Source organism: Ceratotherium simum, chromosome 5 (genome assembly GCF_057802395.1).
Source record: "Ceratotherium simum simum isolate JZ-2026a chromosome 5, ASM5780239v1, whole genome shotgun sequence".
In the NCBI taxonomy this organism is placed as follows: Eukaryota; Metazoa; Chordata; class Mammalia; order Perissodactyla; family Rhinocerotidae; genus Ceratotherium; species Ceratotherium simum.
In genome coordinates this window covers 9,132,344-9,146,628 of record NC_141904.1, presented here as the reverse complement: position 1 = coordinate 9,146,628, position 14,285 = coordinate 9,132,344, and the positions used below count along the sequence as shown (strand labels likewise).

The 14,285-nt window shown below is 35.2% G+C and overlaps 1 long non-coding RNA gene across 4 annotated transcripts in view; it reads left to right on the top strand.

Moving 5' to 3' along the window:
• LOC147916959 (uncharacterized) overlaps positions 1 to 14,285 on the top strand; it is a 77,544-nt gene that overhangs the window by 60,136 nt on the left and 3,123 nt on the right. For 3 of the 4 annotated variants that reach the window (XR_015552148.1, XR_015552146.1, XR_015552145.1), the window contains one exon: positions 2,516 to 2,695. This is a non-coding gene — a long non-coding RNA (uncharacterized LOC147916959). Of the gene's footprint in view, positions 1 to 2,515; positions 2,696 to 5,434; positions 5,628 to 14,285 lie in introns of those variants that run through there. The other variant, XR_015552147.1, reaches the window with a different exon arrangement.

Here is a 14,285-nt window from a genome sequence, read left to right as displayed (position 1 = left end):
ATACTGTGTTATAAAATAATCTAATTTCATCTTGAATTACTGACAAGTTTAGATATTCATTCATTCCAATAAGAAAACTCAAGAATATTAAAGGAGAAAAAACCCCTGATAAACCAGAAGGAAACATTTTATATTATTTTAAGGGGAAAATAACCTTGAGGAGTCATAACCTTGAGTTAGTTCAGTGGGTTTTGCTTTTTTAAGTCAGTATTTGCCGTCTTTTCCCCACATAAAAACAATAGTTTCCTGACTACTTGCACGTGAGTAACTAAGGAAAAGTGAGTAAATGTTACTATTAGTAGAAATCATGACAATAAAAGTGCCTAATTTTGACAACGCACAGTGCTGTAAGGCAGATATAATTATTCCCAATTTATAGATGCAGAACATGAGATTTCAAGAGGTTGTGACCTTCCCTATCTCAGACACCTGGTAAAAACTGAGTCAGTACTTTAAGTGTAGGTTTTCTCCGAGTTTGTATGTTGTAGACAAAACGGAAAAATTTAATTTTTTTTCTTTGCAAGTGGCGCAAACTCAAATTCCTCAAATTAGGTTAAAAATTGAGGCTTTTATTGGCTCACAGATTGTTGGAGATGAAAAATTATTAAACTGTGAGAAGTACAGAAATAAATCTGAAAGTGACTCAAACACTCAGGATAATTGACGTTTTTCTCCTTCATTCTCACACACACACACACACACGCACACACGCACACACAGAGGCATCTGCTTTTTTCTGCACGGTGGCTTCATTCTCTTTCATTGAAGACTTTCTCCATATGGTGGGAAAATAGCAACAACCAGGCTGCCCTTGAGAATGGGCTTCGGTCCTAGGTTCTCTCAGAATCTTCTTAGTTAACTACCTGTGTCTTGACCCCCTAGAGGCATCGAAAGTGCACACCTGCCTGTGTACACTTCCTCTCTGCCTTGGCAGCCCACCAAAGAACTTAAGCAACTCATTAAATGAGCATCTAGTTATGTATTAATTGTAAGAACATGAGTTACTATCTATTCAGCTCCCTCTACGTGACCAATTTTGGGCTAGATGATTTATATTTTTATCTCTAATTTTCACAAAAACCCTGAAGGTTAAGCATTATGTCCTACTTTACTAATAAGGAAATAAAGAGTCAGGGAGGGGCTGAGGATTGAACCCACTTCTATGCTACTCCAAAGCCCATATCTCTTTCTACGTCATCTAATAGATATAGTTTAGTGTTTATTGGGTTTATGGCTTGCTTTAAATAATTCACTAGGCTAATTTTATCATTAACTTCTTATCCACAGAAACGTTGAATTTTAAGCTACTTTTGAAAGAAAGTACACAGATGTGTATTAATATCAAGAAAATAATTAAGTTTTGCTGAAACCAAGTTTATGCTGATTTTTTTCTTTAGCAAGTATATCAGAGAAGTTATGATATTTCAGATTTTTAAAGTGATTTTAAAACTGAAGTATATCAATATGGTGATTATAATTTCAGGGGAGGATAATTTTTTAAGACTCACTTATCAGTAAGCTGTATGTTTATGATATTTTTAGCTACCATTTTGATTAATGACAAAAGTGTGCTTTTCTAAATATCAAGTAAAAATATCTGTGGAAGAAAATACATAGAAGTTTAATAAATACAAAGCAAAACATGTAAGATACAAAGATATGAGTAGTATGAACATATTTTTATAACCTAAAACACAATACAAGAAAGAAAATAGTATCTGTTGTATCAAAAATTGTACTTCACAACTTTCTTATATGGAATTTGAGATGAAATAATGTTTTGTTTTGGTTTATTTTATATTGCAGAAGTAGTTTCTTATTTTTTACTCATTGGAGAAATAATCTCAACTGACATTCTTAATTTGGTTAATAATTTTGAATTCCCTTAAATGTCTAGAATTCAAGGGAAATCTAATAAAGAGGATATAAATACTCTTTGAGATGACATGCTTCACGATATCTATTGCTGAGGATGGCAATAGAGAAATTCTGTTTGGATGTTCATGCCAGAAGCTCACATCGTGATGGAATTTTACTGATCCGTGCATGCTGTCTCTCTCACTTGTTAACTCATAACCAGCAACAGTGTAGCTAAAACCTATCCCTTACAAAATGAGCAGATCAAGGCATGTGTTGTAGGGAATAATAGGCAAATATGGAGAGTTAGGTATTTTACCACTTGCAAACTGAGAAAATGTTGGATTTGTCACCAGTGCAAATCCTGACATGTTTAGTTATGGGAAGAGAGGTTTTTTCTGGTATAGGTCAATATCTTACTGAAAAATTTTGGAAAAGAGTACAGACAGGAAGAAGGCACTGATGGACTGCTCCTCCTATTCTGCTTGCAGTCAGCTTTTTACAACTAAATACTGTGGTTTTCTTGTGTTTTATGAGTACATTATAATGCTACATACTAATAGTAATAAATAAGAAGTCATGAATTAAACCACTAAGAAAACATAGTCATTTTCTCTTCTGGGACAATTTTTTTCATATTTTGAAACTCACTAAAAAGTACCTAATTCAGATTCCGGATTCTTCACAACCAACACAACCTGCGACGAATGAGAAGAAGCTTATGACCAGGGGACGCGCCACGCCTTTTTATTGAGAAGCACCCTGGGCTACACCTCTCTTTCCCCCAGACTCTCACCATACCTGCACTGGAACCCTCATCAGGAACGGTGGTCCTGAGGTAATGGATATTTTTCCCTTATTAGCTTATTTTGTGGAGGCAAAGGTATTAAAATTCATTTTTCCCTAATGTTGGCGTATATTGCTAATGGCCCCATGTATTACATGTACTTAATTATCCTGTCTCAACCCAGCTAATTGCAAGACGCATCAAACCATATCTATAGCAATCAGCATAAGCACTGATATGGATTATGGATTGCAATGTTCTTGACGTTTTGGGAACTTATATTCTGTCTTAATATTGAATTCAACTTGATCTTTATGATCTGTTTTTAATCAATGCAATTTTTTATTTAATTCATCAGCTTTGCATCAGATTAATGAGTTTCCAAGTCTCACAAAGGATCCATGACTCATAATACTTCTATTAACTACTTGCTTCAGGGTTGATGTTTCATGCTAAACAATAGCAATTCGATCTTTTGATTTTTATGGAGTAAAGGTTGGAATTCATTCTCTAATAGCTACTTATATTTATTTACAGGTCTTTACTGTCTTGTTCCCACTAATCCAATTTTACAGATGAAGGATCAGAGAGATTAAGTGCCTTGCCCAGCATCACCCAGTAGGTGAATTAAAAGCTGAGATTAGAATTCCAAATTTCAATCTCTGTGAGTCACTGAGCCATGCTGCCCAGGAAAGTATTAAAGGATTTTTTGGCAATTTTTTAAAAACCTTTCAAATTTCATGATGAAATTTAAATATTTTTTCAAGAGAACTCCCTTATAGTTAAATGCAATAAAAGTGCATAATTAAATTCAATATCAGTTTTAATTAACTTCTTTATAACAAAATTGTAGCAAAAATATTTATTAGTAGTGTAATTTTTTTTTTTTTTTGTAAGGAAGATAGCCCTGAGCTAACATCCATGCTAATCCTCCTCTTTTTGCTGAGGAAGACCGGCTCTGAGCTAACATCTATTGCCAATCCTCCTGCTTTTTTTTCCCCAAAGCCCCTGTAGATAGTTGTATGTCATAGTTGCACATCCTGCTAGTTGCTGTATGTGGGACGCAGCCTCAGCATGACCAGAGAAGCGGTGCGTCGGTGCGAGCCAGGAGTCAGAACCTGGGCCGCCAGTAGCGGAGCATGCACACTTAACCACTAAGCCACGGGGCCGGCCCATAGTAGTGTAATTCTGACTATATATTTAGATTACAGAAACAAAGTAATTTATCTTTTTATTTTATAAAGAAAATATGAATTGTTCACAAATGATGGTCTGTGAAGTAGGAATATAAATGTTCTTTTTACCCAACAACTATGTTCAATTTTTGTTAAATATATTTACAGTAGATTATATTATGGTGAAGAGGATTCTAGGCTTGTAGACTGCTAATTTAGAGCCAATTTCCATCCATAAAGTGCTAATGTATTAACAGAGTTATAACAGATGACCTCTAATTAAAAATAAATTATACTATAAAGTACATTTAAAAGCTGCTACAAAGTGAACCCATTTTTGTGTGAATAATTATATCCCTTAATGAATAACTTAATAACGTGTAATATGATTGAGGAAAAACTCCTACAGCGCAATCATTGACTCACAGAAGACAAGCCCAGGAGATATTAGTGCCTTCTAATGGAGTCCTCATTGTAGAGCAGAGATCAAGCATTTGTCAGTTCACTCATTCAGGAGGCTTAAGTTTTTGCTTTGACTGAGACAGCACATCTTCCCTACATAGACTGTCTATGTTTCATTGTATTTCACGACCATGCCCAATGTCCACTTTGTTCCTCACTCACAGAATCATGTAATTCTAGAACTAAAAGAAAATGTGGGATCTTTTAGCCTGTTCTTGCACTTTTCAATGATGAAACAGGGTTCCAAAGAGGTAGCGTTACCTTCCACAGGCTACACAGTTAGTCCACAGTTTTGGCATTTTCCATGATTTTAGTCCGTGTTCCAAGTGACTACTGGAGGCATAATTCTACTAAAATCTCCCTTACCAACTTCCTAGCCTTGTTTCTTCCACAGAAAGATTTTTTTTTTCCTTAAAGGCTATATGATGTAGGTAAGTGGTTTCAAACCGGGCAAGTTAATTAAATGTTATAATCTATAAATTAGGAAAAAGAATTCCTATTTCATAGTATTGCCATAAGGATTACATGAGATAATCAGTACAAACTGCCTTGCTAGCAGATGGCTTTCTCTTAGCCAGTAACTCTTATGCATAACATGGAATTTTTACCTGACAGGACACATGTGGGTACCTCCACAATACAGGTCTGAAAGTGGCCGTGGTCTCTCCATGTGATAGCTTTACATGAACATTAGAGCTTGGGTTTCACACAGGTTTTGCGTACTGTTGGATTCTCAGAATTTTCTTTTTTCAATATAGTGAAAACACTGATCAGAGTATTAAACATCTGGAAAAATGACAGAATAACAGAGTTTATATTGTTGCCTTTCCCCCTCCCTATAAAATATAAAAGGATTGGAGAAATAGCAGAGAATTAATTGCTGTTGTCATGAGAGGGTACTAGTCCTAAGTTAAAAGAATAACTAGTACTCTCTCAAAGCCTAAAAAATGCAGAAGAGGAACAATTTTAGATGGAGGTAAAACATTAGATATTTTTCACAAACAGTGTATTTATTTTTATGTAATGAATGTCATCATATGATCATCAATGTTACTGGAATAGAGGGATGCACTAATGAATAATTACTTTTCGCAGTAAATTGAGCTATGATTGACATATAATACATATTTAAAGTGTGCAACTTGATCCGCAGGTACTCGTGAAATCATCCTTGAAATCAAGATAGTGAACAGATTCATCAACCAAAAAAGTGACTCATGCCCCTTTAGAACCCCTGTCTTCCACGTCCCCACATCTGACCCAGGAAATGATTCAGCTGTTTTCTGTCACTATACATTAGTTTGAATTTTCTAGAAGTTCATATAAATTAAATTATTCTGTGCCTATCTTTTTCTTCTTCAGCATGATTATTTTGAGATTCACCTATGTTGTTGTTCATATCAATAGTTTGTTCCTTTATATCACTGAGTAGTATTCCATTTCATGTGTATACCAAAATTTGTTTATCTGTTCACCAGATGATGGATACTTGAGTTGTTTTCAGTTTGGAGTTACTACAAATTTGTAAAATGTCCTCACTGTTCCTTCACTATTCTAGTGAGTTTCATTTACCAATGAATTTTAGAAACAGCCTATCAAAATACTACTATTAAAGTCATCTGGTTCTGGAGTGTTTTTTTCTTAAGGTATTTTTAATTACAAGTTCAATTCTTTAAGAGAGATATAGTTTTCACACTTGCTATAGTGTACTATGTTAACTGATTTTGTTTCTTTGTTTGTTTTTCTGGGGCTTTTCACATGCCACTCCAATTTATTTTTGGTTGCACTGTTTCTGATAAAGTGTATGCTGTCATTCTCACCCTTTTTTCTTCCACATGTAATGTGCTTTTTTCCTCCGGCTTCTTTTAAGATGTCTTCTTTATCAGTGCTTCTAAGTCTGATTATGATGTGTCTTAATGTATTTTTTTTGTCATGTTTCTTAAGCTTCATAAATGTAATTTTAAATTTTTCATCAAATTTGGAAAATTATGGCCATTATTTCTTCAAATTTTTGTCCCTGCTTTCTCTCTTCTCCTTTGGGGACTCCAATTATACATAGATTTACCTACTTTAATTTTTCTCACAGCTCACTATTGTTAAGTTCAATTTGTTTCAGTCTTTTTGTCTCTGTGTTTCATTTTGAATAGTTTAGATTTCTACGGCTTTGGTTTCTTCTTTTGTAGGTTTTTCTTTTCTTTTTTGTTTTTTGTGAGGAGGATTAGCCCTAAGCTAACATCTATTGCCAATCCTCCTCTTTTTGTTGAGGAAGATTGGCCCTGGGCCAACATCCATACTCACCTTCCTCTACTTTATATGTGGGATGCCTGCCACAGCATGGCTTGATAAGCGGTGCATAAGTCTGAGCCCAGGATCCAAACCCACGAACCCCAGGCCACCAAAGCAGAGCGCGCAAACTTAACCACTACACCACTGGGCTGGCCCCTCTTTTGCAATTTTTAATCTGATGTTAATCCTATCCATAGCTACACTATAAAATAATTAAATAAAAATAACAGGGAATGAAAAAATTAAAGTATGTGTTATTCCTTTATCTTTTTCTATGTTTGAAACCATACCAAGTAATCTAAAGTTCTATATTTCTGGTATCCAACAAATGCAACCAAGTAATAATGTTTAAAATATTTTTGAAAACTATCAATAAGTATATCAATAATATAAGATAAACAACTCACTGTTTTGTAGAGAATATGGCAAGAGTAAAATTTAATTTTCTACCATTAATTATCAGTAGTGATGTATCAATAATCAGATTCTGGTAGGAAAGGGATGCCTTCAAGTTTTTCAACACTGAGTTAAAATATTGTTTATTTTACAACTTACCAAAAAAGTAAGTTGTATCCTCTTATGAAAAATTTATAGTAGAAACAAGTTTTAGAACTTGCCCATCCAATAGTAAAATGAATACTATGGAATTGAAATGAAAAAGTCATTGGAATTCCCTGGGGAAAACAAGTTACAGAAAAATAAAGATACTTTGTAATAGAAAGTATGTCAAGTTTGCCTCCATGCTGTGGAAAACTCAACGTAGGGGTGCTCAAGCAAGAAGAAAGCTTGTTTTTGAGTGACAAAAGAGAAGTCAAGGTAGAAGTAAACTAAGAGTATATGGTAGTTCTACAAGACCCAGGAATTTGGTAGTCTTCTTTGTTTTTTTGCTTCTTTCATCTCTGTTCTGATCTCCGAAGCATAATGGTTCAAAGTCCAAGACGGTAGAGGAAGCTCCATTCCTCAGTTCTTCCTTCCAGGTGAGAGGGAGTAAGAAGAGGGGGAACGGTGAAAAGATCTTTTGTGAGATCTCCTAGAAGCTGTACATACCACATTCATTAACACGCCAACGGCAAGAACTTAGTAACCAGGCCACCCTAACTTGAAAGAAAGCTAGGATTTTCAGTTAAAGCTAAAAACCGGATATTCTAACACCAGAAAGAAGAACAAATACTGAGGTAGGCAACAAGCAGCCTCTGCAACAACACGTTGAGGGTAAAAACACAATCTCCGGTGCAGCCATATTATTTATTTAGGGCATTTCACCTCAAAGGACCTGATCACAGGATCAAAAGAAACATTTCTGCCATTCTATTAGCCTCCCTAGTAAGAGAGCCTCCTTTGCTATTTAGAGTGATTCAAGTCAGCAACAGTGAGGAGGCTTATTTCAAGCATGAAAGCCAGAGCTGTTCTAAAAACTTACAAATTTTAAAGGATATACTTAAAAAAACTCAACACCATGTCAGTTATAGGACATATATGGCTATGAATAAGCAGTAAACTTTTATTATGAAATTCCACACATACACATAATTTTCACACATGCATACTCATACACACAAACTTTCAAAGGACAAGATTTTATTTTACATCCACTAGCTGATAAGAGTTGGAGAGATAAAATATGTATTATGTTTCTTAACAGAAAAAAAAACGGATTGTAGTAATGGCCATTTATTGATGACCTACATATTGCTAGACACTGTGCTAAGTGCTTCACATACGTTTATCAAATTATCACCTTTAACAACCGTGAGAAGGAAATATTATGTTCATTTTACAAATAAAGGCAGTAAGATAAAGAGGGTTTGAATACTTTCTTGAAGTGAAATGAGAATGTTATGCCTCCAAGACAACAGCTTTACCCATGTGTTGAAAGGACATTTAATGCCTCAAAATTCTAAATGGAGTACTTTCTAACATTAAATGTATTATTAAAAAGAATTTGAGAACTTGACCTCAATTGGGAAAAATGTACTGGTTCCATGAAACGATGTAAATGCTAAGGGAATAGTTTAGATGACTCTGTATTTACTCTAGGAAGTATATTATGAAGATATGATATTTCACTGGAATCTAAAAAAACATGAAATATATTAAATACACTGAGGGTTTTAACTTTCAGAAATTTTATGCTTTTTTTATTGAACTGGAAATTGAAGGGAGAAAATTCATTTACTGAGTCTTACTTACAGCAAGGCTATTTCAGAGAATGAATAAGTGTATGTATGAAAATTGGAAATAAAATGCAAATGTAGCAAAAGCATACAATTTAGTCTGATTACAGTATAGGTCAGCTTGGCAGATGAGCTGCTTGAAATAGATAATCAAGATTGTATGAGTTAATTCTGTGGCTTGCTGAGACATAACTGGCAGTGTTTCTGCTGCCCTGCACCAGGAAGCACGTAATTACTGCTGTTATTATGGAGGATGTGAATGTGTTCTCCTAGCAATATGCTAAACATCCTTTCCCTTGAGCACTTAAAGTGCTTCATCTGCTCCAACTGGGAAAGTTTTTATTTATATAGAAAACAGCAAATAAAATATAAAAGTAGTAAAAATGTTATTTAATTCCAAAAGAGAATATATATATATAAGTTAATATTGATTTTTAATATTAATTCCTAGTGAGTGAGTGAATGATGCCGGGAACATTTATCGTATCTATAGTCAGGACAGTCTTACCTTCTAAATATTTATAGATTTGATAATTTGATAAACAGAAAAGCTATAAATAAAAATACAAACATGGGGGCCAGCCCGGTAGTGTATTAGTTAAGTTTGCTTGGCCTGGGGTTCACAGGCCTGGATCCCAGGCGCAGACCTACACACCAATTGTTAAGCCATGCTGTGGTGGCTTCCCACATAAAGTAGAGGAAGATGGGCACGGATGTTAGCCCAGCGCCAATCTTCCTCAGCAAAAAGAGGAGGATTGGCAACAGATGTACAGATGTTAGCTCAGGGCTAATCTTCCTCACACACACACACAAAAATACAAACATGGATAATAAATGAGATTGTGGTCATTTGAATTATTAAATGCTTATTTTTTATTTTAAAATATATTATCTATAGCTTGCTTTTAAAATACAAATTGTTCTTGTGTGTCTAGAAAACACTATTTGATTGAGAGGTACTAATTAAAATGAAATAGAAAAATTTAAGGGAAAAGCATAAATAAAGATAAGGCAGGGCCGCCCCGTGGCTTAGCGGTTAATTGCGCATGCTCCGCTGCTGGCGGCCCAGGTTCGGATCCCGGGCGCGCACTGACGCACCGCTTCCCCGGCCATGCTGAGGCCGCGTCCCACATACAGCAACTAGAAGGATGTGCAGCTATGACATACAACTATCTACTGGGACTTTGGGGGGAAAATAAATAAAATTATAAAAATAAATAAATAAATAAATAAATAAATAAAGATAAGGCATATACTATCTACAAAAAAAATCACCAAAACCAATAAATAAATCATGACATGAATTACATTTTAGAATAAGCCCTCTGCATTAAATGAAGCCTTCTATGTACCTGATTGCACTTGTTTATCTTGGTTCATTCAGTGCATATTTTTTATGTGTGAGGCATCATACCCAGCACTATGGCCTTTCATCCAAAGTCTAGATAAAGTAACTTAGATATCATTTAAAAATATAAATTAATAATACCATCTGGCCCAGTGGCATAGAGGTTAAGTTCACACACTCTGCTTCGGTGGCTGGGGGTTCACAGGTTCGGATCTCCTTCGTGGACCCATGCATTGCTTATCAAGCCGTAGTGTGGTGGCATCTCATATAAAGTAGAGGAATATGGGCATGGATGTTTCCTCAGCAAAAAGAGGAGGTTTGGCAACGGATGTTAGCTCAGGGCTACTCTTCCTCACAAAACAAATTAATTAATTAATTAATAATAAATTAATCTTCTATACAAGTATTTGGGTCTGGAATTATGAAATGTCAATTGAATACTTCATATAAATTCAGTAGAGGTGATTCTATAAAAAAGACGTTAGTGGGGGCCAGCAGTTAAGTTCACGCGTTCTGCTTTGATGGCCCAGGGTTTGCTAGTTTGGATCCTGGGAGTAGACCTACCCACCACTCATCAAGCCATGCTGAGGTGGCATCCTGCATAGAGGAACTAGAAGGACCTACAACTAGGATATACAACTATGTACTGGGGCTTCGGGGAGAAAAAGGAAAAAGAGGAGGATTGGCAACAGATATTAGCTCAGGGCCAGTCTTGCTCAATAAAAATAAAAAATAAATTAAAAAAAAAAACAAAGAGCTCCCAGCATTTCACTGTAGGGACAGAGCACATTAGTCTCTTTTTTCTTCCAGATTTGTCCAGGTAACTCCAGAACATGCATCGCTCATTGGTAATATGTAATTAAATGTCTAAGAGATGTGCAAAGGCCTGGAGTGTCATGGAAAATATCACATTAACTTGTTATTATGGCTATTCTTGTAGTAAAAGTCGATAATCCCCAACCAGAATCAGCTTTAAAAAAAACATAGGCGTGAGGCACTGTAGATGCTAAGAGTTTGAAGTGGTGGCTTGCTCTGTTTATAGCCTAGAATGCAATTCTGTGTCCTAACTCTGGAGGAAATAGGTATAGATTTCTATTTACACTTAGTTCTACAATCAATTCGTAGTTCCTCTTTTCATATTGAATGAATATTTCCTTGCTGGCATCATTTGAGTACTAATCTTCATGAATCAAGTATCTTCGTCTAAACTCAGATATTCCTTGTGTTTATAATTATTATCACACAAGCTTTATGAATGCAAACACAATTTTCTACACTCATATCTCATGCCAAATTATTGAATTAATAGTGACAGTTTTGCCTATGATAGCTGCCCTTCTCTCCATTCTCTCCACAACTCTTTTCTATACTGTAGTTTGTTGTTCCTATTTGCTTTTCTATGCAGAGACTAAGCTAAACCTGTCTGAATAATCACACCAGCCCTAAGATAAAACAAATAAAATCTGTAAATTAGATTAAAATAAAAGACAAATTAAGAACAAATTCTACACCCTTATGTGCTAGGTCTCTTATGTATAAAATCTCAATTAATTTTACGACAACTCTGGTAGGTGATGTATTATTACTCCTCTGTAATAAACTGGGAAAATGGGGTGCCAAAATGTCAACTAACTTATGCAAAGAATACACATCTAGGAAATGGGGAAGGTGTCTGGCCCCAGTGCCTGTGTTCTTTCTAAGACAATACATATGACATAATATTGAATGAATATTAAGAAACTGATGAAAGAATAAATATATGTATCTCCTCAGAAGAGCTATAGTCTATAGACTTTCAGAGAGGCAGACTATTTACAAATAATATATGAAATAATAGAATAATTAAGTTTCTCACTAGAGTGATGTTAAAATATGGAAGTAATCAGCTTCAGGACTCTAATTAAAAATATTGGTTCACGGGGCCAACCTGGTGGTGTAGCAGTTAAGGTCTGCGCTCCACTTCGGTGGCCCGGGGTTCACAGGTTCGGATCCTGGGTGCGGACCTACGCACCGCTTATCAAGCCATGCTGAGGCAGTGTCCCACATACAGCAACCTAGAAGGATGTACAACTATGACATAGAACTATCTACTGGGGTTTTGGGGAGAAAAAAGGAACAAAGGAGGAATATTGTCAACAGATGTTAGCTTAGGGCCAATCGTCCTCAAAAAAAAAATTGGTTCTGTGTTATGTATTTAATAAATATTTGTTCACCTTCTTGCAGGTGCTCTGCACGGTTGTTTGTGCTAGGCTTATAGATGTGCACAGGACAAGACCCCTGCCCTTAAGGTTTAAATTCCATAGGAAATTTACCAAAAATTAATAAATCAAATAAAAAAGTTAGCTTCAAATACTGATAAACAGTATTAGGAAAAAAAAAATACAGAGTAATGTGATATAGTGACTCAGAAGAGCCACTTAAAAGGAGATGGCATTTGAGCTAAACTTGAAGGATTAGAGTTAGGGGTCATACAAAGAATTTAGAGCCAGACTCTCTAGGCAGAGGGAACAAATTTGAAAACTGTTAACACTTTAAAGGCTTTGGTGTCTCCCAGAGACAGAAAGAAGACAAAATGACCAGAAAGAATGATCTAGAAGATAGGCAGAGATAAAGTTGAAGAAGTAGGTATGTACTATCTATTCAGGGCCTTGTAGGCTGTGATGAGGTGTTTGAAATTTATTCTGAGACCAATGACAAGTTATTAGAGGGTTTTGTGCAGAAAACTGACACAGAATTTTTTAGGTTATTAAAAAGATTAGACAAGATGTATCCTTCTAGGAAAGATGGAGTAACAAGGACCAGATTTTCCCTCCTGCCTGAACAAGCAAACAAATAACAAGGAAAAAAAAAACCCAGTGTTTTTCAAGACAATTAACATCAATGAAGGACAGTTATCATATTGACTCAGAAAAATCATGTGACAAAATCTAATATCCATTTCTCTCAAAGACTCTCAGCAAGTGCAATTAGGCAAGAAAAAAATAAATAAAAGCCATCCAGATTGGAACAAAGTAAGACTGTCTTTTTTCACAAATGACTAGAAAGTATTTGCAAATCATATATCTGATAAAAAGCATGTATCTCTAATATATGAAGAGCTTTTAAAACACAAAAAGCAACCAATTAAAAATGGACAAAATATTTGAACAGAGACTTCACCAAAGATGATATATAGATAGCAGTGAAGCAAATAAAAAAAGGTGACTGACATCATTAACATTAACCATTAGGGAAAGCCAAATTAAACCATAATAATATACTAGTTCATACCTATTAGAATGGTTGAAATTAAAAAGACTGGTATACTAAATGTGGGTGAGGATGTGAAGGTACTGAAACCCTTAAATACTGCTGATGAGAGGTTGAAATTTACAACCACTTTGCACAATTGTATGTCCATTTCTCAAAAAGATAAGGAAATATAACAGATATGCCTTGTTCAAGGAGCAGCAAGGAATCCAGTGAGCCTAGAGGCAGAATGGCAACATGAGAATGGTTGGTGAAGTCAGAGAGCTTAAAAGAGGGCCAGGCATTGTAGGGTCTTGTAATCCATTTGTTGTAAGCATACTGACATTCACTTTTACTGAGATGGGAAGCCATTGAAGGGTTTTGAGCAGAGGAGGAATATGATCAGAGTTTTTAACAGGATCACTGTGGTTTTCATGTTGAGAATAGACCCTATTGTTAATAGACTATAGAGGCCAAGAGTTTGAAAGAGAGAGACCATTTAGGAGACTTTTGCGTGTTCCAAGGAGAGGATGGTGGGTTGGTGATGAGTGGTAAAGGAGGGTATGTTTAGATTCTGAATATATTTTGATACTGGATATATTTTGAAGGTACAACTTACGAGATTTGTTGGATTTTGTAGAAAGTATGAGAAGGAAAAGTCAAGGCTAACTGCAAGGTTATTGACTTAAGTAACTAGTAGGATGGAATTCCCATTAACTGAAACGGGAAAGATTGAATGGAGGATTTCAGAAGAAAAACAAAGAGATTTATTTTTAAAAACTGAACAATAATAAATTAAATGCGTACAAATTACTAGTTAACCTTAGTAGAAGGGTATTTATTTGTTGCTTACATAAAAAAATAGAATGAGGAAATTAACCCCTTTGAAAATAGAAAGGGGGAAACACAAAATACTGGAAAAGACAAAAATGTATTTGAAGAAAAAAAATAAAGTGCCATATATTATA